This window comes from Macaca mulatta, chromosome 16 (genome assembly GCF_049350105.2).
Source record: "Macaca mulatta isolate MMU2019108-1 chromosome 16, T2T-MMU8v2.0, whole genome shotgun sequence".
Lineage (NCBI taxonomy): Eukaryota > Metazoa > Chordata > Mammalia > Primates > Cercopithecidae > Macaca > Macaca mulatta.
This window is the reverse complement of record NC_133421.1, coordinates 15,877,884-15,902,556: the sequence shown is the minus strand read 5'-3', so window position 1 is coordinate 15,902,556 and position 24,673 is coordinate 15,877,884. Positions and strand designations below refer to the sequence as shown.

The 24,673-nt window shown below is 40.8% G+C and overlaps 1 long non-coding RNA gene across 1 annotated transcript in view; it reads right to left on the bottom strand.

Annotated features, from left to right (window-relative positions):
• LOC106993899 (uncharacterized) overlaps positions 1-24,673 on the bottom strand; it is a 53,256-nt gene that overhangs the window by 3,989 nt on the left and 24,594 nt on the right. Inside the window, exon 2 of the long non-coding RNA XR_013405844.1 lies at positions 18,690-18,806. This is a non-coding gene — a long non-coding RNA (uncharacterized LOC106993899). The remainder of the gene's footprint in view (positions 1-18,689; positions 18,807-24,673) is intronic.

The window sequence follows — 24,673 nt, the reverse complement described above, 5'->3', positions numbered from 1 at the left end:
CTACCTTCTATATATATATATCATCCTAACTCTCTTCTCTTTTCAGCCTGATTTTTGAAAATATAATCTATATTTAAACATCATACAGATCTGACCTTTGATCTGTGCATTCCACTGAAATTGCTCTCAATGCATATCTCTATATTGCTAGATCTCGAAATGCAAATTTCTCCTGGCTTCAATGACACAAACCTTTCCTGGTTTTCTTTCTACATCATTGATTATTCCTCCTCCTCAGGATCCCTTGCTGGTTCCTTCCTTGTCCAACTTCTAAATATTGGAGGGGCCTTAGCCCTTGATTCTCAGGTGAGGGGTATCTTCTAAATTCTAAGCACGGATATAACTATAGCAGTATTCATACAGTTGACCCTTGAACAATCTGGGGGCTAGAGGTCCCAACCACCCACACACAGCCAAAAATCCATGTATAACTTGACTCCCCCAAAACTTAACTACTAATAATCTACTGTTGAGCAGAAGCCTTTCAGATGACATAAACAGTCAATTAACACATGTTTTATATGTTACATGTGTACTGTATTCTTACAATAAAGTAGGTTAGAGAAAAAAAGTTATCAAGAAAAGCTTAAGGAAGATAAAATATATTTACTGTTTATTAAGTGGAAGTGAATTATCATGAAGATCTTCATCCTTGTTATCTTCATGTTAAGTAGGCTGAGGAGGAAGAGGAGGAGGAGGGTTTGGTCTTGCTGTTTCAGGAGTAGTAGAGGCAGAAGAAAATCCCATATAAGTGGGCCTGTGCTGTTCAAACCTGTATTGCTCAAGGGTTGACTGTACTGACTTTTTACTACAAACACACCAGAATTCATTTTTCTAAATGAATGTTTTCACCATTTTACACACTTGCTAATCTTCCTCAGTTAGTAAAGTACTAAGAATCACCTTCAGAAACACCCACAAAGCACACAAGAAAAACATTGTCTGCTGTAACAGCACATTTTCTTAAGAACAAAAATCATGTTATCTACTTTATTTACTAGACTTAGCTTGAAATGATTTTGTGGGCTTTCAAAACTCAAACCCACCCTTAAAAGATTAAAATCTCCCATCATCAATGTTATTCCATAGAATGGACCATAGCCTCTGAAGTTCACAAAGAGTTTCAGTAATTTTCTGGACAAGTAAATGGTTTTAAAATATGTGAACAATAATTGGAGGACAGTTCTATCAGATATTTTAATATATGGACTTTTAAAGTCCCCATGAAAAAATCTTAAAAATATGTCACATCTTGTGGTATCACAACCTACAACTAACGTAGTGCCAGCGCCCAGAAAGTGATCAATAAATTTGTGTTAAATAAGGTCATTGTATTAATTTTGAATCCTTCCTTGTATAGAATTTGTGGAAGACACTGGGTTGGGAGAACAGATTAGTTTTAAAGGTATGTTAAATTAAATTAAGTATAAACTAAAGCAAACTGCAGCCTAAGTGTGTAAACAGGTTGGAACCTAACTTAAGAGCATATTCTTGTAACAAGTTGCTGAGTCTCAGCCAATCACAGACTGCCAACTGATCAGCTCATAGTCACATGAGGCAAATACTTTATCACACCATGTCGAAATAAGGTATAGCATAAGCTGTAACAAAGCAATCAAGCTATTTCTGTATGGCCTTTCCTTTTTCTCTCTACAAATACTGCCTGCTCACTTGTGGGCTGTACTGCTGGGTGGAGCTCTCTGAACCTCTGCCGGTTCTGAGTGCTGCCCAATTCATAAATTGTTCTTTGCTTGAGTAAACTGTCTTGAATTTAATTTGTCTACAGTTTTTCCTTTAACAGTTTGTCGTTAGAAGTGGGACTGGAAGTAGACCTCCAGCAAACTCCAGGAGTGCTCAGTGACCAAGCGAAGTATTCACAGGGCTCACTGTGACCACTGATCTGTCTCAGCAACTGGGGTCATGGAAGAGTTGTCTGTCTCTCCAGTTGGAGCTCCACAAACCTGGGTTTTGATCTCTTTCAGAAGAATTTATTTGAGCATTTTAAGTGTAGACTATGTTTGAAAGTTGCCATAGAAACAGAACTGGGTTCTGTAGCAAGTCCTCAGGCTTCCAACTAGGTCAGACAGAAACTGAATTAGGTTCATTAGGTAAGTAATTCCCTACTTAAAGATAGGGAATCATGGGTTGGTCTGGATAAAAGGAGCCAGAACTTCTCTATCTGGAATTCCAGCCAATTTCATGTATAAGAACTATGGGCCTAGAACCTGGAGAAACATGTGAGCCTTACCACAGGTAACTTAGAGTTACAGTGGCCACAGTGGGGAATAATGCTTACAAAAGACAAGCAGGCACATACCTTTAGAGTTACAACAGCTACAGAGACCAAGAGGACCTCCTCATACATATTTTAAGCCCAAACCGAGAAATAGAAAAATCCTATACTAAAGTACCCTATGCCCCAAGATGTCTGTCCTTATTGTAAATAGCCAGGCCATTGAAAAATAAATAGTCCACATTTATACCAGTTATATGATGTACCCATTCCCTTTGGCCTGGACTATTTCCCCATTAGAGGTATTCACTCAAGGACTTCACTCCTGGGACGATGATCAACCAATATCTCAGAGAGAAAAAGTAATATTCCTGTGGTGAGGTTTTTCAAATCAAGTTCAAAAGATCCCTCTTTCGATCCTGTCTAATTGACACTTGAATCATGAAAATATATGAACTAGTCCTCTCTCTTCTCATTTTGATCCTCCTTCTCCAACGGAAACCTGTCAGCTGAAGCCCCTCCTCTTAAATACCTACTGACCATATGGTTTGCCAAATCTGTCTACCTCTTTCCCATTGTCATTGTCTTTGCTATGCTCTAAAATGCTTTACTGAAGAAAAATACACAACTAATTGGTCCATCAGTCAATCTTGAAACCAAACAAACATAAAAAGGATGAACCAATCTCTGACCATAAAACAAGATTAGAAGTATCCACGCTTTACTACCTAATGAGTACAACGTTTACTATTCAGATGATGGGTTCTCTAAAAGTCCAGATTTCCTCACTATACAATATATGCATTTAAGTAAGAAACCTGTACTTGTACCCCCTAAATGAGAGAAAGAAAGAAAAAAGAACAAAAGAAAGAAAAAGAACAAATAGAAAGAAAGAAGACAGAAGACAGAAAGAGAAAGAAAGAAAGAAGAAAAAAGAAAGAAAGAGAGAGAGAGAAAGAAAGAAAGAAAGAAAGGAGAAAGAAAGAAAGAAAAAGGAAGAAAGGAAGAAAGGAAGAAAGGAAGAAAGAAAGAAAGAAAGAAAGAAAGAAAGAAAGAAAGAAAGAAAGAGAAAGAAAGAAAGAAAGAAAAAGAAAGAGAGAAAGGAAGGAAGGGAAGGAAGGGAAGAAGTGAGAAACAGAAAGAAAAAGAAAGAAGAAAACAAAGAAAAGAAAGACACAAAGAAGGAAGGAAGGGAAGGGAAAGGAAGGGAGAAAAGGAAGGAAAGGAAGGAGAGGAAGGAAGGAAGGGAAGGGAGAAAAGGAGGAAAGGAAGGAAAGGAAGGAGGGAGAGATGGAGGGAAGAAGGGAAAGAAGGAAGGAAGGAAGGAAGGAAGGAAGGAAGGAAGGAAGGAAGGAAGGAAGGAAGGAAGGAAGGAAGGAAGCTGAATCCAGGCATTCAAAGTGTTTGTTTTTTTGTACCTGGCACATGGCTAAAATTTTAGAATGAAAACTCTAAGATCTGTTTCTGTTTATATGTTTATGTATGTCTGTATGTATAATTTAAATGTGATATTTTTCTATCTCCTTATGATATCACCAAAATTAAATTATAAAAGAGCCCTATTTGTTTGGCTTAAAGAAAATTAAGTGCTTATATAAATCAAGTATTCTCTTGGAAAAATAAGAACTAGCCCAGATGCTTTTCAAGTTCATATGACTTGGGTAATTTTCGGTAAATAAGAATATTGTTAGTTTTATTATAACAGGCTTATCTTCAGAGTCGTCACCATTAAATACAACACAAACACACAACTTTTCCTAATTAGGTTTGCTGGAAATAAGCTTTCGTTATCTCTATATTACAAAATTTATCGGCAAGAAAAATAACATAAGATGATGTCTAGCTGTTTAATGTCTCATATTTATGAGAAATCCAAGCATAATTATTAAAAAGAAACAACAAGTGAGTCAAATAGATGCAAGCAAGATACACTTCCAAGTTTTTTTTGTTTTTTTGGTTTTTTTGAGACAGCGTCTTGCTCTGTCTCCCAGGCTGGAGTCCAGTGGCGCAATCTTGGCTCACTGCAAGCTCTGCCTCCTGGGTTCACGCCATTCTTCTGCCTCAGCCTCCTGAGTAGCTGGGACTACAGGCGCCCGCCACCACACCGGGCTAATTTTTTGTATTTTTAATAGAGATGGGATTTCACCATGTTAGCCAGGATGGTCTCAATCTCCTGACCTCGTGATCCGCCCGCCTCGACTTCCCAAAGTGCTGGGATTACAGGCGTGAGCCACTGCGCCTGGCCAAAAGGTTCTAACATTCTTATCAGGAATGGAAAGTTGACACTGAGGAAAGTCTGTACAAACAACAATTTAATTCTCAGGCCTAGAAAATAGAAAAGCTAAGAGGATAGAGATAGAATTTTGCCTCCTCTACAAATAACTTCTTATTACAACGAGACTAAAAATATCCAAGACTGTTAGTAAACATGTTCTGTGCCACTCTAACAAACTGTACTGTAAGAAAGCACATGTGGGCCAGGTGCGGTGGCTCAGGCCTGTAATGCCAGCACTTTGGGAGACCGAGGCCGACGGACCGTCTGAGGTCAGGAGTTTGAGACCAGCCTGGCCAACATGGGAAACCCCATCTCTACTAAAAAAATTACAAAAATTAGCCAGGCATAGTGGTGGGTACCTATAATCCCGGCTACTCAGGAGGCTGAGGCAGGAGAATCACTTAAACCTGGGAGGCAGAGGTTGCAGTGAGCCGAGATTGCACCACTGCACTCCAGATTGGGCAACAAAACATGATTACATCTCAAAAAAAAAAAAAAAGACAAAAAAAAAAAAAAAGCACATGCTTCTACATATCTTCTAGCTATTATGGTTCAGAATTGCTGGTGTGACAGACAGTTCACAATTATTTGCACCATGGTGTTCACTGGAACTTAAGGTCATGGGGTAAAAAATTCTAATTAATATATGTAACTAAAATTACTAGTAATAATAAAAGAAACAACTGTATATGCAAGTATACAAGGAAGGTAATATATGCTTTTCATGATAAAAAGCTATAAGTTATGAGGATGTTCTGTTTTGTTAAGGGAAAAAGAGAGTAGTTTTTATCCTAAATTGGAATGACTGGTTATTCCAAATGAGAAAGATGAAAAGCATAGGACAAAAAAGTGAATGGGTAAGAAAATTGTAGAAGGTTTATGGAAGATGAATCTTGTGAAAGAAATTTGATGTGTGGTCAAACTGGCTAATCAAATGAGTAGAAGGGAATTATTTATTAGTTTTTCTTAAACTTGAGCATTAATATCAAAATATCACTAACACAAAACTAGAATTTGGTCCTTTCTGGTAAAAAAAAAAAAAAAAAAAACAAGGTTTTCTTGGAGTATTGGTTTGCTCTTAATGGGCAAATGTGAAAGGCTTTTCTTAGTCTTTTAGGTAATTGACCAAGGTGAAAAGATTCTGTGTCTTACTATGATATTTCCTCTACTTCATGATGTATTTATTAGGATTTGGATCATATAAGAAAACTGAGTCCTCTCTATTAAAAAAGCTAAGGTTTTTCTTGGCTATGTAATTTTCTGTTTTCGCCTTTGAAGCCTTTAATTATCACTCTGGTTAAGTGAATGCCTGTTGTTTCAAGTGACTTGTCATCCTATTTTGATCAAGTGTTTTAAATCCTTGATATTTTTGACAAATGCCCTAAAATCAAATTCTAAATTAAATCTTTCTCTTGACCTTAAGTTAATTTTAAGAATTTTCAGATGAGCCCTTGGAACATCTTAAAATAATATCTTTCCTTACATAAAGAGAAATATTAAACAAATTTGGCTTGATATATGAAATTGTATAGAAAGCATTGTCAAACAATAAGTAATGCTAAATGTTACTTGAGTTATATTGAGATGGATGTGTTATTAACACGCATTCCAGAAATGGTATGAAATCTCCAGAAATCTGATCAGACCACCGGATTGGGTAAGAATTCACAGAACTCTTATGCAAAAAAATGGATTGGTTTCATAAAACTGCTAACCCTACATCGAGCACAACATGAATTAATTGAATACCAAGGAAATGATATGGCAAATTTTCATGCTATGTCAGGCAGTACTGGAATTGTTAACATATGTGATTTGAATAAACTCCATCAAATTAATCCAAGTCAAATTACCTATGATAACCTATTTAATAAACAGTGGTATGCACCTGAACTGGAGAAACAAAACTGGAACGTAAGATGATGTAAATTCAGTGTTAAGCATGGACCCATGGGGAGCCTGGACCGCCACCTGTTCCTTCCTGAGCCCTTAAAACTTCCATCATCATTATTATTATTGTTATTATTATTATTGTTTTGAGACGGAGTTTCACTCTTGTTGCCCAGGCTGGAGTGCAATGGCGCGATCTCGGCTCATTGCAACCTCAGCCTCCGGGGTTCAAGCGATTCTCCTGCCTCAGGCTTCCGAGTAGCTGGGATTACAGGCATGCGCCGCCACGCCCGGCTAATTTTGCATTTTTTAGTAGAGATGGGGTTTCTCCATATTGGTCAGGCTGGTCTCACAAACTCCCGACCTCAGGTGATCTGCCCTCCTCGGCCTCCCAAAGTGCTGGGATTACAGGCGTGAGCCACCGTGCCCGGCCCCAAAAACTTCCATTATTAAAAGCATTCTATGACTCATTATGAAGCTGATAAAATAAAAGAAAATTAAATTTGGTGGGATGGTCATTCTAAAACTGCTAAAATGGTTAATAACCCACGTTTGATTTGTCAAACCCATAATTCTGATAAGACAACAACGTTCGGGTGGTGCATTTCCAGTACCTGATGAATAATTTGAACACTTACAGATGGATTTCCTTCAACTGCTACTTTTAATACATGTTTTCTGGTTGTACAGAAGTTTTTTCATTCAGAAAGACGATGCTACATTAGTAGCTAAAAGGTTATTAGAAAATGTGTTTTACTGATGAGGCATTTCTGAAGACATCTAATAATAAAGGTATTTATTTCAATGGACAAGTTATACAACATTTTAAAAAGGTACTACAAGTACAATGGCATCAGACAAAGCTAACTGAATTGATGAGATTGCCTTGGTTAAAGGTATTACTGATTGATGGCTATCAGATCTACCCCCAATGGAAAACACAGATTGGCCCCTTATGAAAGTTACTGGAAGGCCTATGCCCCTAATAATAGAACTCCATGTGTCTCCTTCTCATAAACTCTGAAATGACTCAATATTGCAAGGTTTTGATGCATTATGCCAAAGTATATTTTCACCAGGTAAAAGAAGCCTTTTGTAATCCACCAACTGATGCCAACCAGACCTTTCACAATCCAGAAGATTAGGTCTTTTAAAAAAGACACCAGAAAAAGACCGCCCTTGAACTCCACTGGGAGGGACCATACCAAGTACTTCTCTGCAGAAAAACTTCAGGGCCTCAAGTCTTGGATCCACATCTCTCAACCCAAGAGGACCCCTCAAAATTCTTGGAACTGTATACCCAATGGGGGGTCTCAAGATAAAACTGATTAGGGAGATTTCTTCTCAGAAGCAGGTGGCATCTCAGGTGTGGACAGGTTTTTCAAGATCACACATCAAGACTTCTCTTCTCTGTCACCATGAAACATTTGTTCCTGGTACTCTTTTGTTCTGTTTATATATGACAAAATCATATGATATTGAAGATTTCATAATCCACAGTTTCTGTAAGAAATTTAATGTTGGATGTATCATGTTAAACCTAAATTTGTACATGATCTTACAGATTCTCTGGTTCAGCCTGTAACAAATTGCACGGATATTCCAAGTCTGACTAATTGTTCAAATTGCACCCTTTCTAGAGGGTTATGTTTTTCGATTCATATATTCAAATCCTTTATCTAAATCTAAGAGTAGATAATACCTGAGAATTTTGTAATTTGCAGTTAAATTATAGCATAAGAAAGCCAAAAGAAAGATAATTTAACAGTTTGTAGACCAATGTATAACTCTTATCCCTTAATTGTTGGTACCCTCCAACCATTAAATGATTCAGTAATGGAACTTTAGAAAAATATTACTAGTGCTTCCTTTTTGGTGACCCCTAATGCACAAGATGTCCCACAGAAACTGTCTTTTGTATCCCTTTAGAATATATTTTTATCTGTGGAAGATTTTAACAACCAACTCTATGTGTGGGCAACTCTATGTCTCAATAGTGGAAAATAAGGGGCCAATGTGGATTAAGTATTCTAACAGTATCACTGTCACTCCATAGCCTATTGGAAACTGAACACTGGTCTACACCTCTGAGTTTGCACTGCGGAATAAAGACAAATTTGCCAGCCCTCATAAATCTCTCTAAGTGGATGTCATTTGGTACAATGCTCCTTCCCTGACTTGGTATAAATGTCAATAAAGCTATGATGAGAAATCTGTCTCAGACATTAGCTACTATAGCTGTTCTATCACACAGGTTACAGTTGGCCAGCAAGCTTCTTTAAATTCTCTTGCTAAATTTGTTTTAGATAACATGATTGCTTCAGACTAGGAGTGCATGCAACTGATACAAACTCAGCTGCAAGAAGTCAGCAAACAAACTACTTAGTTAAAATTACTCATCTGGTTCCGTTTTGATATATTTGATTTTGATTGGTTTGATTTGTGGAGGGTCCTCTTAAGGAATATACTTCAGCTTCCCAGTATTGTTCTCAAAATAGCCAGAATAATAGTTTCTTTCTTGCCTCATATCCTCTGAAGACAGTCTTAAATGTTTGTATGCAGCATAAAATGGTCTCACTACAGTTAAAATAATGAAGACACCAGAACATAAGGAATCATCTAACTGACTTGATGTCATAAATTGTGAATTTGTACTGAGACCAAACAAGTCCATAATGATGACACAGTGGCATCAATACCCAAAGTTGGGTCAATGTCTCAAAATTGAGATGCTTATCAAAAGGGGAAATTTTTAATTTAATTAAATTTGGCCTAAAGTTGCCTCCACATGTAGCAAACTGCAACCTGACTGATATGGTCTGGCTCTGTGTCCCCACCCAGATCTCATCTGGTAGCTCCCGTAACTCTCATGTGTTGTGACAGGGATCTGGTGGGAGATGATTGAGTTTTGGGGGCAGGTCTTCCCCATGCTGTTCTCATGATAGTGAATAGGCCTTACAAGATTTGATGATGGTTTTAAAAATAGGAGTTGTGACCACACACCAAGGATCACACCTGTAATCCCAGCACTTTGGGAGACCAAGGCAGGAGGATCGCCTGGGGTCCAGAGTTCGAGACCAGCCTGGTCAGCATGGTGAAACCCTGTCTCTATTAAAAATACAAAAATTAGCTGGGCATGGTGGCAGGTGCCTGTAATCTCCGCTACTCGGGAAGTTGAGGCAGGAGAATTGCTCGAACCCAGGAGGCAGAGGTTGTGGTGAGCAGAGATCGCACCATTGCACTCCAGCCTGGGCAACAGGTTCAGATTCCATCTCTAAAAGAAATGGGAGTTGCCCTGCACAAGCTCTCTTTTTTGCCTGCCGCCATCCTTGTAAGATGTGACTTGCTCCTCTTTGCCTTCCGCCATGATTGTGAGGCCTCCCCAGCCACGTGAAACTGTAAGTCCAATAAACCTCTTTCTTTTGCATATTGCCCAGTCTCGGGTATGTCTTTATCAGCAGCATGAAAACAGACAAATTCACTGACTTAGTATGCAAGCACGTTGCAACCTAACAAGAGTATATTCTTGTAAAAAGTAGCTGAGTCGTAGCCAATCACAGCAGCCAATTTCAGCCAATCACAGGCTGCCAACTGATCGGTCCACAACCATAAAAGGTAAATGCCTCATCACACCATGCCCACATCAGGTCAACACAGAGCTGTAGCCGGTCAAGCTGTCTCTGTATGTCACTTCCTTTTATTGTCTATAAATACTATCTGCCCATGTTGCCGAGTGGAGTTCCCTGAACCTTTCCTGATTTGTTCGTGACAATTCAGGCCCAATTCATGAACAGTCTTTTGCTCAAATAAATACAAACTCTACTGAATTGAATTTGTCTGACCTAAATTTTAAAAATAAATTTTTCTATTTTTCATTTCCAGGAGGACTTTTGTATTAAATTCTGAAATTGAAGATCAGAAAATGACTAAGTGGGCTTGTCTCACTTATCATCCATGCAGCTCTGAGCAAGTGATTATCTCTGGGTCTCAATTCTGTTATCTGGAAGTAAGAAACAAATTGCAGTACTTTTGTAGTTTCAAATGAGATAATGTATAAATGTAAAAAAGTGTTAATATTTCTAGGCTTCCACGACACTGACCCAGCAGTTCCATGGACAAAGCTTTCAGGGATAATCATCACCATCACACTCTGATTAACTCCAGGGCTCATACTCCAGCCATTGTCTCCTGGTTATTGCTGGTTTCTCCTCTCTCCCTTCGACATACATGGCACACCAGCCTCAATGACCATCCTCACATACACATCAACACATGCGCCCCTGTTGGAAACTGCTAGCAGCCTCAGCCCCTGCTGATGTAGGGATGCTGGAGCAATTGCTATCTGTGTATGAGGCTAATTCACTACCAGAGTGGCTGAAGACTCAGACCACAGCTGCCTGTGCTGGCTTTCTTTACCTAATCTGTGAAAATGCCAACATTCTCTTTCTCCAACAAGTCATCGTTGAGCCAAGACCTCAACAAGATGGGGAAGTCCCCTCCTTATGCACATAATAACTTCTCAGGCATGGGGAAAACAAACATAGGAGATCTAGGGATTACCAAATCCAATTAATGTCAAATCAAGCCCCAGCTCAGCCCCTGCAGCTCAATAGAGCTGCCTTGTGATTTGATTACTATCAAAATGGGTAGTCATGAATTCATCAACTCCCCCAGCAACAGCCCGTTAAGAGGCATTTCCAAAAATAACCCAAGTAAGCAAAGCATTAAGAAAACGGTAGACCCTTTGCCCTCTGGCCTTCCCAGAAGACATTCCCAAATGCCTCTACTGTTGCCTTATGCCCGCCCCCATGGGTAGGGCTATTTATTGTCCCCCATACTCAAATAGAGCTTCAATTAAAAATCAGGATTTGGCAGCAACAACCTGTTTTCTTGTCAGACACGTTGTAAATTGTATAAAATCTATTTTGGTGCAATTTACAACTTTGGAAATAAAAATACCCTCATACAGCAATTTGTCTGCTGTAGGAAGTCTGGACGCCTGGGCTCCTGGTCAGAGGTTGGAAAATGGCCAATAAAGGGAATGTGTTTGAGGGTGGAATGCATACAGTAGTGACCACCAACAGCTAGGTGTGGATACAGAAACACATTCCACCTCCTCTGAGTGCTGCATAAAGATTAAATGGATAATAAATTTAAAATATTTTGCACAGTACCTGGCACATTGTATTTTAATAAAAGCAGGGGGGTGGGGATGACGATAGTAGTAGTAATAATAGCAGTCGTCATCCTGGTAGTAATAAGAGTGGTAAGTGCTGAACCGGAGCCAGGAAAACGTAGGTTCTCATCATAGCTCTACTACTAATAAGCTATCCAGTCCCTCTTTCCTGAGTCCAGGAAAAATCAGTAAAAACACTGGAAAAGCAGATCAAAACCGGGGTAAAGTACCGTGCTCAAGGATAACTCATTATTACTAACTCAGCAATTACTTGAAACAGGCAAAGGTAGGCAGAGCCAAAGAGAAAAGTTAGCTCTCACAACCTGAGAATGGAGCAATAAACTAGTCAACCTGTCTCCTTATTAGGCCCCTCCAAAAGCTTCTCTCAGGACAAAAATAGGCAGGAAAGTTCTGAAAGAGAAGATGCTGAGTTTTCCAGATAGTCAATACATATACGTTGTAAAAATTGAAATTTAAGTTACGTGATACCAGGACAGAAATAGACAGACAGATAAATAGAATCAAATGGAAAGACCAGAAACAAACTCAAGTATTTGATAAAGGTGACACTTTAATTCAGTAGAGGAGAAAAGATAGATTATAAGTAAATGGTATTGGAAAAAACGGATAGCCCTCTGGAAAAATAAATAGATACATTTCGTTCTCTAACTCATATAATAAAAGTAAATTACAAATTGAAAAATTGAAATATGTAAAATGAATCCATAAAAGAACTAAAATAAAATATGAGCCTTTTTTCTTAGAAAGGGTAATGCCTCCCTTAAAATATTATATAAAGCCCAAAAGCCATTAAAATCTTAACTATCACAAAATTGAAAAAGAAACTCTGCATGACAAAACATAAAAACAAAACAATAAAAACATAGAAAGCAACAATAAAAATGTCAAATTAGGAAGAAAATATATGTACATCGTATCACAAAGGGCTAATTTTCCCAATATATAGAAAGTTCTGGCAAATCAATCAAAAAGGGCAAATATATAAACAGACTGTTTACAGAATACAAAATAGGGATGCTCTGAAACATATCAAAAAAAGCTTAATCTTTTTCGTAACAACAAAACCAGAATTACAAGATATCATTTCTTCACTCCTCAGATTTGCCATTAAAAGGAATAGGTAATGTGGTTAAGTAATAAAATAAAAAATATATACTTAGGTAATAAAAGTAATAATGGTATATAGAATATTACTACTTGTAGGGAAACACACAAACATTTACATGTTTTCGTAAGAAACTTGTGCCTGTAGTTGTCTGGGTAGCAAAAATGGATGGCTAATTGCAAAAATGTGGAATTAGCTTACATCCCATCAACCAACAAGTAGATAAAGGAAATGTGATATATATATATATATACACACACACACACACACACACCCCATATATATATATATATATACACACACACACACACACGTGCGCGCCATGAAATACTACTCCGCCATAAAAAGGAACAAAATAATGGCATTTTCAGCAACTTGGATAGAGCTGAAGACCATTATTCCAAGTAAAGTAACTGAGAAATGGAAAACCAAGTATTGTACGTTCTCACTTATAAGCGGGGGCTAAGCTATGAGGACACAAAGGCATAAGAATAATATAATGGACTTTGGGGTCCACCGTACACATTTGGGTACAGTGTACACTGCTTGGGTGACGGATGCACCAAAATCTCAGAAATCACCACTAAGTAACTTATTCATGGAAGCAGAACTCACCAATTCCCCCAAGGACTATTAAAATAAAATCTTAAAAAGTTTATAAAGTTTTTATGCTTCTGTACCTGCTCCTGAGTACCTTATATTGTATGTATTTTGTCCAGCCCTCTTACTAATTTAATAGACGGGAAAAAGGCCACATAGCAAGCCTAAGCTCTTATAGCTATTTAGTGGCAGATCATGAACTACCAGCCTTCCTCTCTTCCCACTGTCCTAATTTGGTTGCCTGCTTATTCTTTAACTGGTAGCCGGGCACTAAGAGTCTCTGTCCTCCATTACCAGCATGGTATACTAAATGTACCTCGGAACTCCCTTTCCTTTTTATCCACGCCTTTTTCTTCCTTCAAAACATAGCTCAAAATATCCCAGCTCCCCACCTGCCCATTCCTCACAGGCTTATGGACATCAATTACACATCATTATTGTGTTCTTTGTTGTTCAACTTTCAAAGCAGTGTTGCACAAGTAAGAAGGGCCCTTGGCCTGGGTTGCCAGGCCTCCTAATTATAGGTCCTAGCTTTCATTCTTGCTAGCTGGGAATTCAGAAGACCTCTCTAAGCCCCAGGTTCCCTGTTTGAGATATGGAACCATGGTGCCTGCCCCACCTATCTCACGACTATTAAGAGAATCAAATATGTCCAAATGTTTTATACATTTCATGAACGGTATTATAAGCATTTCAACCCTTAAAGAAAGCCTGTTGTTATTGAGGGAAAAGACGGGTTAGCCCTCCCATCTGAGTGATTACATGGAGCATTTCCTTCTTTAGACTAGTCTTTTTCTAAAAGCAGAAAGATACTCGGAAAGCACGCATGGGGGTGAAACCTATCCACTGTACTTTCTGGGGAGGTGGTTTCAAATAAGAAAAATTGCACTCAGGAGGCTGACGCAGGAGAATCGCTTGAATCCGGGAGGTGGAGGTTGCCATGGGCTGAGATCACACCACTGCACTCCAGCCTGGGTGAAAGAGTGAGACTCCGTCTCAAAAGAAAAAAAGAAAAGAAAACAAAAACTGCAGAATTTGTTGGCCGGGCGCGGTGGCTCAAGCCTGCAATCCCAGCACTTTGGGAGGCCGAGACGGGTGGATCGCGAAGTCAGGAGATCGAGACCATCCTGGCTAACACGGTGAAACCCCGTCTCTACTAAAAAAAAAATACGAAAAACTAGCCGGGCGAGGTGGCGGGCGTCTGTAGTCCCAGCTACTCCGGAGGCTGAGGCAGGAGAATGGCGTAAACCCGGGAGGCGGAGCTTGCAGTGAGCTGAGATCCGGCCACTGCACTCCAGCCTGGGCGACAGGGCAAGACTCTGTCTCAAAAAAAAAAAAAAAAACTGCAGAATTTTTTTTCTTTTCTTCTTAAAATTATTTTCTGGCATCATATCAAAAGCTGAAAGCTTTTTGCAATTGAAACAGAAGATGCAACAAGACCACAGAGTCAGGAGGCTGTTTGTTGACTAAGTTATCTTTAGAGCTTCCCCACAAAAGAGCAAAGTTGGTGACTGGGTTAATTTGGGTGCTATCTGAAGAACGAATGACACTTTAAAAAACAAAAAAGCTAGTTTCCTATGTTACAAGAATAACAGCCCTGTGGTGGACACCAGCAGAAGTGATTCTTCTATTTTCTGCTCTACTAGTAACTAGCTGTGTGATCTTTGGTAAGTCACCCACCCTCTCTGAATCTCACTATTCTAGCTGAAAGGGATGCTATGAAGATCAAATGAGATCATAGATATACAAACGCCTTGACCATAACTGCCTGTGAGTGTGAATTACTATACTCTAAACTGGCATTTCCCAAAATGATGCTTTGCAGAGCTCTGTTAATAAGAGGGCAATGAGAAAAGTGTCTGCACTCACAAGAGTTGGGGAAATTAGCTTCCTCAATGCAGGTCTTCCCAAAGCCTTTAACAGGCTAATATGCATTATGAGTGTCAAACCCAAAATAACGGGCAGGGCACAGTGGCTCACGCTTGTAATCTCAGCACTTTGGGAGGCCCAGGAGGGTGGATTGCCTGAGGTGAGGAGTTCGAGACCAGCCTGGCTAACATGGTGAAACCCCGTCTCTACTAAAAATACAAAAAATTAGACAGCTATGGTGGCACACGCCTGCAGTCCCAGCTACTCGGGAGGCAGGAGAATCGCTTGAACCCAGGAGGCGGAGGTTGCGGTGAGCCAACATCATGACACTGCACTCCAGCCTGGGTGACAGAGTAAGACTCCTTCTCAAAAAAATAAAATAAAATAAGGAATAGATGTTGAAATGTTTCCCAGTATGTTCCAAAGAAAGTAACTTTAGGAAACATTGCTCTCAAATCAATTCCATTTTGAAGGCAAGATCCTCATCTTGTTTCATTTCCTGGGTATGGAAACTCAACAGAGAGCCAAATATGACTAGTCTTTCGGTTATCATGCTGATTATTCTTAGTGCCCTACCGCCACTGCCTCAATCCCACCCACCCTCATTCATTCTCCACCGTTTTGCCTTCTGGCTTCCAAATGGGTAAAGTCAATGAAAGACACTGCAGGAAATCAAACAGTAGAAGAAGAGAGAGGTTGGAGTTCCTCTGATACTTCCCTGTATGGGTGTCATGGTTCTGGAATGGGCTATATCGTCGTATTCATCGGTTTTCACACTCCTATAAAGAACTGCCTGAGACTGGGTAATTTAGGAAGATAAAAGGTTTAGTTGACTTGCTGTTCTGCATGGCTGGGGAGGCCTCAGGAAATTTACCATCATGGCAGAAGGCGAAGGGGAAGCAAGGCACATCTTCACAAGGTGGCGAGGGGGGGGGGTGTGGGGGGATCCGCCGAGCATTTTTTTAAACCATCAGATCTCATGAGAGCTCACTCACTATCATGAGAACAGCATGGGGAAAACCACTCCCAAAATCCAATCACCTCCCACCAGGTCCTTCCCTCAATACATGGTGATTACAATTTGAGAGGAGGTTTAGGTGGGGATGTAGAGCCAAACCATATCATTACACCCTGGCCTCTCCCAAATCTTATGTCCTTTTTACATTTCAAGACACAATCATGCCTTCCCAACAGTCCCCCAAAGTCTTAACTAATTCCAGCATTAACTCAAAAGTCCAGGTCCAGAGTTTCATCTCAGACAAGGCAAATCCCTTCCGCCTACGAGCCTATAAAACCAAAAGCAAATCAGTTACTTCCAAGATACAGTGGGGGTACAAGCATTGGGTTAATGCTCCCATTCTAAAGGGGAGAAATTGGCCAAAACAAAGGGGCCACAGGCCCCATGCAAGACCAAATCCCAGCAGGGCACTCATTTAATCTTATATCCCCTTTGACTCCTTGTCTCATATCCAGGACAAGCTGATGCAAAGGATGGACTCCCACGGTCTCTCTGCGGGGTACCCATCCCCTTTGACTGCTTTCACAGGCTGGCATTGAATGCTTGCAGCTTTTCCAGGCATGTAGTACAAGTTGTTAGTGGATCTACAATTCTGGGGTCTGAAGGATGGTGGCCCTCTTCTCACAGCTCCACCAGGCAGTGCCCCAGTGGGACTCTGTGTGGGGGCTCCAACCCCATATTTCCTCTCTACATTGCGCTAGTAGAGATTTTCCATGGGAGCTCTGCCCCTTGCAGCAGACCTCTGCCTGGACATCCAGGCATTTCCTTTCATCCTCTGAAATCTAGGCTGGGATTCCCAAACCTCGGCTCTTGTCTTTTGCACATCCACAGGTCCAACACCACTTGCAAGCCACCAAGGCTTGGGACTTGCACCTGCTGAAACAACAACCTAAGCTGTACGTTGGCCCCTTTCACCATGGCTGGAGCAGCTAGGAGGCAAGGGGCCATGTCCTAGGCTGCACAGAGCGACAGGGCCCTGGGCCCAGAACATGAGATTATTTTTCCCCCTAGGCCTCCAGGCCTGTGATGGAAGGGGCTGCTGCAAAGATCTCTGACATGCCCTGAAGACATTTTCCCCATTGTCTTAGCTATTAACACCAAGCTCCTCACTACTGAGGCAAATTTCTACAGCCAGCCTGAATTCTTTCCCAGAAAATGAATTTTTCTTTTCTACCACATGGTCAGGCTGCAAATTTTTCAAGCCTTTATGCTCTGCTTTCCTTTCAAACATAAGTTACAATTTCAAACCATCTCTCTGTGAACGCATATGACTGTACGCTTTCAGAAAAAGCCAGGTAACCTCTTAAATGCTTTGCTGCTTAGAAATTTCTTCTACCAGGTATCCTAAATCATCTCTCTCAAGTTTAAATTTCCATAGATCTCTTGGGCAGGGGCAAAATGCAGCGAGTCTCTTTGCTAAAGTGTAGCAAGAGTGACCTTTGCTCCAGTTCCCAATAAGTTCCTCATTTCCATCTGTGACCACCTCAGCCTGAACTTCATTGTCCATACCACTATCAGCATTTTGGTCAAAACTATTCAACAAGTCTCTAGGAAGTTCCAAACTTTCCCACATTTTCCTTTCTTCCTCTGAGCCCTCCAATCTGTGTCAACCTCTACCTGTTACTCAGTTCCAAAATTACTTCCACATTTTCAAGTTATCTTTACAGCAGTACCCCACTTCTGGTACCAATTTATTGTATTCATCCATTTTCACATCGCTATAAAGAACTGCCTGAGACTAGGTAATTTACGAAGAAAAAAGCTTTAATTGACACACGGTTCTGCATGGATGAGGAGGCCTCAGGAAACTTACGATCGTGGCAGAAGGCAAAGGGAAAGCAAGGCTCATCTTCACAAGGTGGCAGAACAGAGAGCAAACAAGGGGGGGAGCTGCCACTTTTAAACCATCAGATCTCATGAGAATTTACTATCATGAGAAGAGCACTGGAGAAACCACCCCCATGATCCAATCACCTTCCACCAGGTCCCTCTCTCGACACGTGGGGATTACAATTCGAGATGAGTTTTGAGTGGAGACACAGAGCCGAACCACATCAATCATTCTGTAACAGTTTCTTAATCTACAAACCATGGACACCGCCCCCCTAAAAATGGAGATAAATAGAATTTTGAGGATCTGTGATCTTGGAAGGGGGGCAAAATGCACCATTTTTGCATTAACTTTTAACTGAAATTTAGTATTTTTTTCCATTATGAATATAGGCAACACATTCATATCTATGATCTGTCATCAACTCAAATTAAAAGTATTTTTATAGCTTGTTACAGTTGTTGCAGATATCTCCAAATACTGTCAATATTCCTCACTATCGTCAGATTATGGCATTATGAAATCTGCCTCTTAGGCTGGGCGCAGTGGCTCATGCCTGTAATGCCAGCACTTTGGGAGGCCAAGGCTGGTGGATCACCTGAGGTCAGGAATTCGAGACCGGCCTGGCCAACATGGTGAAGCCCCGTCTCTACTAAAAATACAACAATTACCTGAACGTGGTGGCAGGTGCCTGTAATCCCAGCTACTGAGAGGCTGAGGCAAGAGAATCCCTTGGACCTGCAAGGCAGAGGTTGCAGTGAGCCGAGATCGTGCCATTGAACTCCAACCTGGGTGACAAGAGTGAAACTCAGTCTCAAAAAAAAGAAAAGAAAAGAAAAGAAAAGAAATCTGCCTCTTAGTTTAGTTTATTTAAAATGCTAATAAGGAGGTTCGTAAAATACTATATCACAAATTTGCTTTTTAAAATATCTTTAATAGCATATTTCAGTATAGTTAGTATTCTTTGTGATTCTATTCTTTCAAAAAAGGGATCCATAAATTTCACCAGGCTTCCTAAGTGGTACACGGCACACACACAAAAAATAAGACTTCCTACTTAAATGATCTGAATGGACATTTCTCCAAAGAATATACACAAATGGCCGGTAAGCATAAACACAGACACAAACACACGCACGTGTGCACTCACCCATGCACATACATCCATGAACATCATTATTCATTAAATAAATGCTAATTAAAACTACAATGAGATATCACTTTATGCTCAGTAGGATGACTATAATCAAAAAGTCAGAAAAAGCCAGACATGGTGGCTCACATCTATAATCCCAGCACTTTGGGAAACTGAGGGGGCTGATCACTTGAGGTCAGGAGTTCAAGACCATCCTGGCCAACGTGGTGAAACCTTGTCACTCCAAAAAGTGCAGGTCTCACCAGGCAACTGAGGACCTTCATGACCAGGGAGCCCCGCAGGGCAGCCATGGGACTCCAGCATACAAAATGCACTTTTCTATATTCTTCAAACAGCTTTACTTCATGTTTTCTTCTCCCTCCTAATTAAGTTAAAATGCTATAGCTTACAATTCCATAGCTGTGCTTAGAGGTCCTTGTTGGTTTATGTTCCAGATTCTGAATCTGATCATTTCCCTGTTTTAGCTAGACAACATATTGTTTCAAATGACTTTGCTTTTTGAAGGAAGGCTTGCACAATCTGACATTAAGTTGATTTTATAAAAGTAATATTACATTCTGGGGATCTATTCTTAATTCAAACCTTTACCTCACGTGAAGACGTTAGCTTGTACAGGAGATCTACCTTGAATCTAAAGCTTAAGCTACGTGGTAAATTCCTCCACAACTGTATTTGGTAACTGTCCTATTTGCTCTTTAGTAAAACCTAATCACCTAGGTTGAGTGCAGTAGCTCACGCCTGTAATCCCAGTACTTTGGGAGACCGAGGCGGGCGGATCACCTGAGGTCGGGAGTTCGAGACCAGCCTGACCAACATGGAGAAACCCCGTCTCTACTGAAAATACAAAATTAGCCAGGTGTGGTGGCATGCACCTGGAATCCCAGCTACTCGGGAGGCTGAGGCAGGAAAATCACTTGAACCCGGGAGGCAGAGGTTGCAGCAAGCTGAGATCACGCCATTGCACTCCAGCCTGGGCAATAAGAGTGAAACTCTGTCTCAAAAAAAAAAAAAAAAACTAATCATCTTACAAACAGGTGTGAGGGTAGAAGTCATCTTCTCTGCCTACCTACCCACACACAAAAGCATGCACCAGAGACAGAAACAGGGACAGAAAGACAGACAAAAATGAGAAAGAAGTAGAAAGAAGCAAAAATAAAAAGAAGACAAAATTTGCCTATTATAAAGTCCTGGGCAGTTACTGAGGGTCACTACCATAGGCTACTTGTGCTCAGATTCAAATACCAAGATTTACTTTTAAAATAACTAAAATCAAAAAATTCAAAGAGATATTTGTATACCACATTCCCAGAAGGGTTTTTCACGATAGCCAAAAGGTGAGAGTAACTCAGATATCTATTAACAGATGAATGGGTAAACAAAATGTGGTATATCCATACAACAAAATATTATTCAACCTTTAAAATGAAGAAAATTCTGACACGTGATACAACATGGATAAACTTGGAGGACATTATGCTGAGCAAAATAAGCCAATCACAAAGGGACAGATAGGGTATGATGCCATTTGTATGATGTATCAAGAATAGTTGAATTCTTTTTTTTTTTTTTGAGACGGAGTCTCACTCTGTTGCCCAGGCTGGAGTGCAGTGGCTGGATCTCAGCTCACTGCAAGCTCCGTCTACTGGGTTTAGGCCATTCTCCTGCCTCAGCCTCCCGAGTAACTGGGACTACAGGCGCCCGCCACCTCGCCCAGCTAATTTTTTTGGTATTTTTTAGTAGAGACGGGGTTTCACCGTGTTAGCCAGGATGGTCTCGATCTCTTGACCTCATGATCTGTCCGTCTCGGCCTCCCAAAGTGCTGGGATTACAGGCTTGAGCCACCGCGCCCGGCCAAGAATAGGTAAATTCTTAAAGACAGAAAGTAGAAAGGTGGCTTCCAGAGTTGTGGGGAGATGTTGCTTAGCAAGTACAGAGTTTCAGTTTTACCAGATTAAAAGGGTTCTGGAGATGCATGGTGGGGTGCTTGTACAATAATGCAAATGTACTTAACACCACTGAACCATACTCTTAAAAACGAGATGATACATTTTATGAGGTGGGTATTTTACCACGATTAAAATAAGTTTTAAAAGTAATAAAAAACCAGGCCGGGCGCGGTGGCTCAAGCCTGTAATCCCAGCACTTTGGGAGGCCGAGACGGGCGGATCACGAGGTCAGGAGATCGAGACCATCCTGGCTAACACAGTGAAACCCCGTCTCTACTAAAAAAAAAATACAAAAAACTAGCCGGGCGAGGTGACGGGCGCCTGTAGTCCCAGCTGCTCGGGAGGCTGAGGCAGGAGAATGGCGTGAACCCGGGAGGCGGAGCTTGCAGTGAGCTGAGATCCGGCCACTGTACTACAGCCCGGGCGACAGAGCGAGACTCCGTCTCAAAAAAAAAAAAAAAAAAAAAAGTAATAAAAAACCAAAATCAACTTCCCAAAACAGAGCCTGACACCTTAATCTAAGCTATCTATCTGGATTTCGTGTCTGGGTTAGTCCAATATTTTCTGCCAGTCTTCATTTAAGGAAATAAAAACAAATTAAAATAGTATGCCTGAGGATGGAGAATCGCTTGAACCCGGGAGGCGGAAGTTGCAGTCAGCCAAGATCGCGCCACTGCACTCCAGCCTGGTGACAGAGCGAGACTCCATCTTAAAAAAAAAAAAAAAGAAAGAAAGAAACAAGAAAAAAAAGTAGTATGCCTGCCTCCTCTTCTGCCTTTCTTTATTAAATACAATATTCCTGGAATTCTCCATTTTAGGGGTCTTTAGAATTATTCTCCCGGTGGTTCTGAAGGCAATACCTTCCAATATTATAGTTCAACAGTATTCTGTAGCATGGAGAAAGGTTTAAAGATTTAATTCTAAGACCTGAAGCAAAAGTTGTAAAATACACTTCAAGTTTCATTCACAATTATTGAGAATGCAACTGTAACACATAAAAGATGAGTTGTTTGGGGCTTAGTTTTCACTTGGTCTTAAAAAAAAAAAAAAAAAAAAAAAAAAAGGCCTGGCGCGGTGGCTCAAGCCTGTAATCCCAGCACTTTGGGAAGCCGAGACGGGCCGATCACGAAATTAGGAGATCGAGAGCATCCTGGCTAACACGGTGAAACCCCGTCTCTACTAAAAAATACAAAAAACTAGCCGGGCGAGGTGGCGGGCGCCTGTAGTCCCAGCTACTCGGGAGGCTGAGGCAGGAGAATGGCGTAAACCCGGGAGGCGGAGCTTGCAGTGAGCTGAGATCCGGCCACTGCACTCCAGCCTGGGCGACAGAGCGAGACTCCGTCTCAAAAAAAAAAAAAAAAAAAAAAAAAAAAACCAAAAAGCCAGAGGTAATCTTGGCAAAGCAGCATTGAGCCAGTGCTAAGAAAGTGACTAATAATAGAGTAGCACCTTAGTAAAATCACTTTCCTTTTATTATATCTTAAAGCGCGCTAATTTATAAACCCTGAGTCATCCACGGCATGAACGATTTTATATTTCTGGGTAGGGTAGTAGTCATTCATTTAACAAATATAGAGTGCATGCTACATGACAAGTTCAGTCTTTGCAGAGCTCACAATGCAGACACTTGCTCTCAGCTGAACAAGTCAGTTGGAATACGCAACGACCACACAACAACGACCACTTTCGTCCCTCCCCTAGCCCTGGTCACTTCTAAGCTGGGATCCTACTATCTTTTTTTCAGAAATAGATGAGGGCAGAGGTGGCAATTTAGAAAGTCAGCAAATAAAACTTCATAGATTGAATTCTTATTGATTACAAAACTCAGCCCCAGCTTCTATCTCTAGCCAATCACAAAAGGACAAATACTGTGGGATGCCACTTATATGAGGTACCTGGAGTAAATTCCTAGAGACAGAAAGTTGATCTAACTGGCTTAACTATTCTTCAGCTATCTCAGTTCAAAGGAGAGACAGACCCCTAAGATGCCTCTGTGGGACTATACTAATTGTTTCATCTAAAAAATTATTATTGTTATTGCTATTATTATTAACACTTGCATAGTGCTTACTATGTAATATTACATATATATGTGTTTATATCCACATGCACGCACATGCACACACACACCCCAACATACACATTTAATAGTAGTAAGGACTAGTATTATTCTCCATTAATTGGTGAGGAAACTGAGCCACAGAAAAGTTAGATAGGGCCAGGCGCAGTGGTTCACGCCTATAATCCCAGCACTTTGGGAGGCCGAGGTGGGCGGATCACGAGGTCAAGAGATTGAGACCATCCTGGACAACATGGTTAAACCCTATCTCTACTAAAAATACAAAAAATTAGCTGGGCCTGGTGGCACGCATCTGTAGTCCCAGCTACTCAGGAGTCTGAGGCAGGAGAATCTCTTGAACCCGGGAGGCGGAGGTTGCAGTGAGCTGACTGCACTCTATCCTGGCGACAGAGCGAGACCCCGTTTAAAAAAAAAAAAGAAAGAAAGAAGTTAGATAACTTACTCCAAGTCACCCAGCTAATAAGTGGCAGAGGTAGGATTTGAACCCAGGCAGTTTGGCTCCAGGATCATGCTCTAAACCAGTCTTGCATAAAGTAGCTAGACTTGTAACTTTTATTTTATTTATTTTATTTATTTTTTTTTTGAGACGGAGTCTGGCTCTGTCGCCCAGGCTGGAGTGCAGTGGCATGATCTCAGCTCACTGCAAGCTCCGCCTCCCAGGTTCATGCCATTCTCCTGACTCAGCCTCCCGAGTAGCTGGGAATACAGGCGCCCGCCACCACGCTCGGCTAATTTTTCTATTTTTAGTAGAGATGCGGTTTCACCGTGTTAGCCAGGATGGTCTCGATCTCCTGACCTTGTGATCCACCCGCCTCGGCCTCCCAAAGTGCTGGGATTACAGGTGTGAGCTAGCGCGCAGGGCCTAGATTTGAAACTTTTTTATGCCGGTCTGTGAGATGATAAGGAGATCACACCAGATTGTAAATCTATGCACTGCTTCCTTCATTAAGAAAGTATTTTTATGAAAAAATATCAGCTGAGCTAAATAGTGTACTTTTTTGGAGCTGACTTACATTCTAGAGAAAGCTTCTTATCTCCTTGGGAACCAGTTACAAACAGTTGTAGAGCGGCATTAGTCAGCAGGCTATATGTTGGGTAGCACTGCTAAGCCATTATGCCTTCCTGCCTCCCAGACTACCTCCCATAGAAGACACAGCATCCACATTTCTTGCGCAGGACTATGACTGTTAACCCGAGGTGTTTGGAGAAGTCAATATAGGTCAAACACTATCCAAGGGTACCCCAATTCCAAAGAAAATCTTAAAAGGATGAAAGGATTTCCAAGTCCTAGCCCACCCATCCCAAGCAGCATTTAATATCCGTAAGGTATAGAAACCTCCATGGGAACAAATCCTTTCCAGACGAACGTACAAAAAGGCATCTTCTAGAGTGACAGCTGGAGCCCTTTGTAATTTATCTTAGCTTTGAACCCACAATAGTAGGATGCAAAATAAGCCAAATTATGGTTACTCT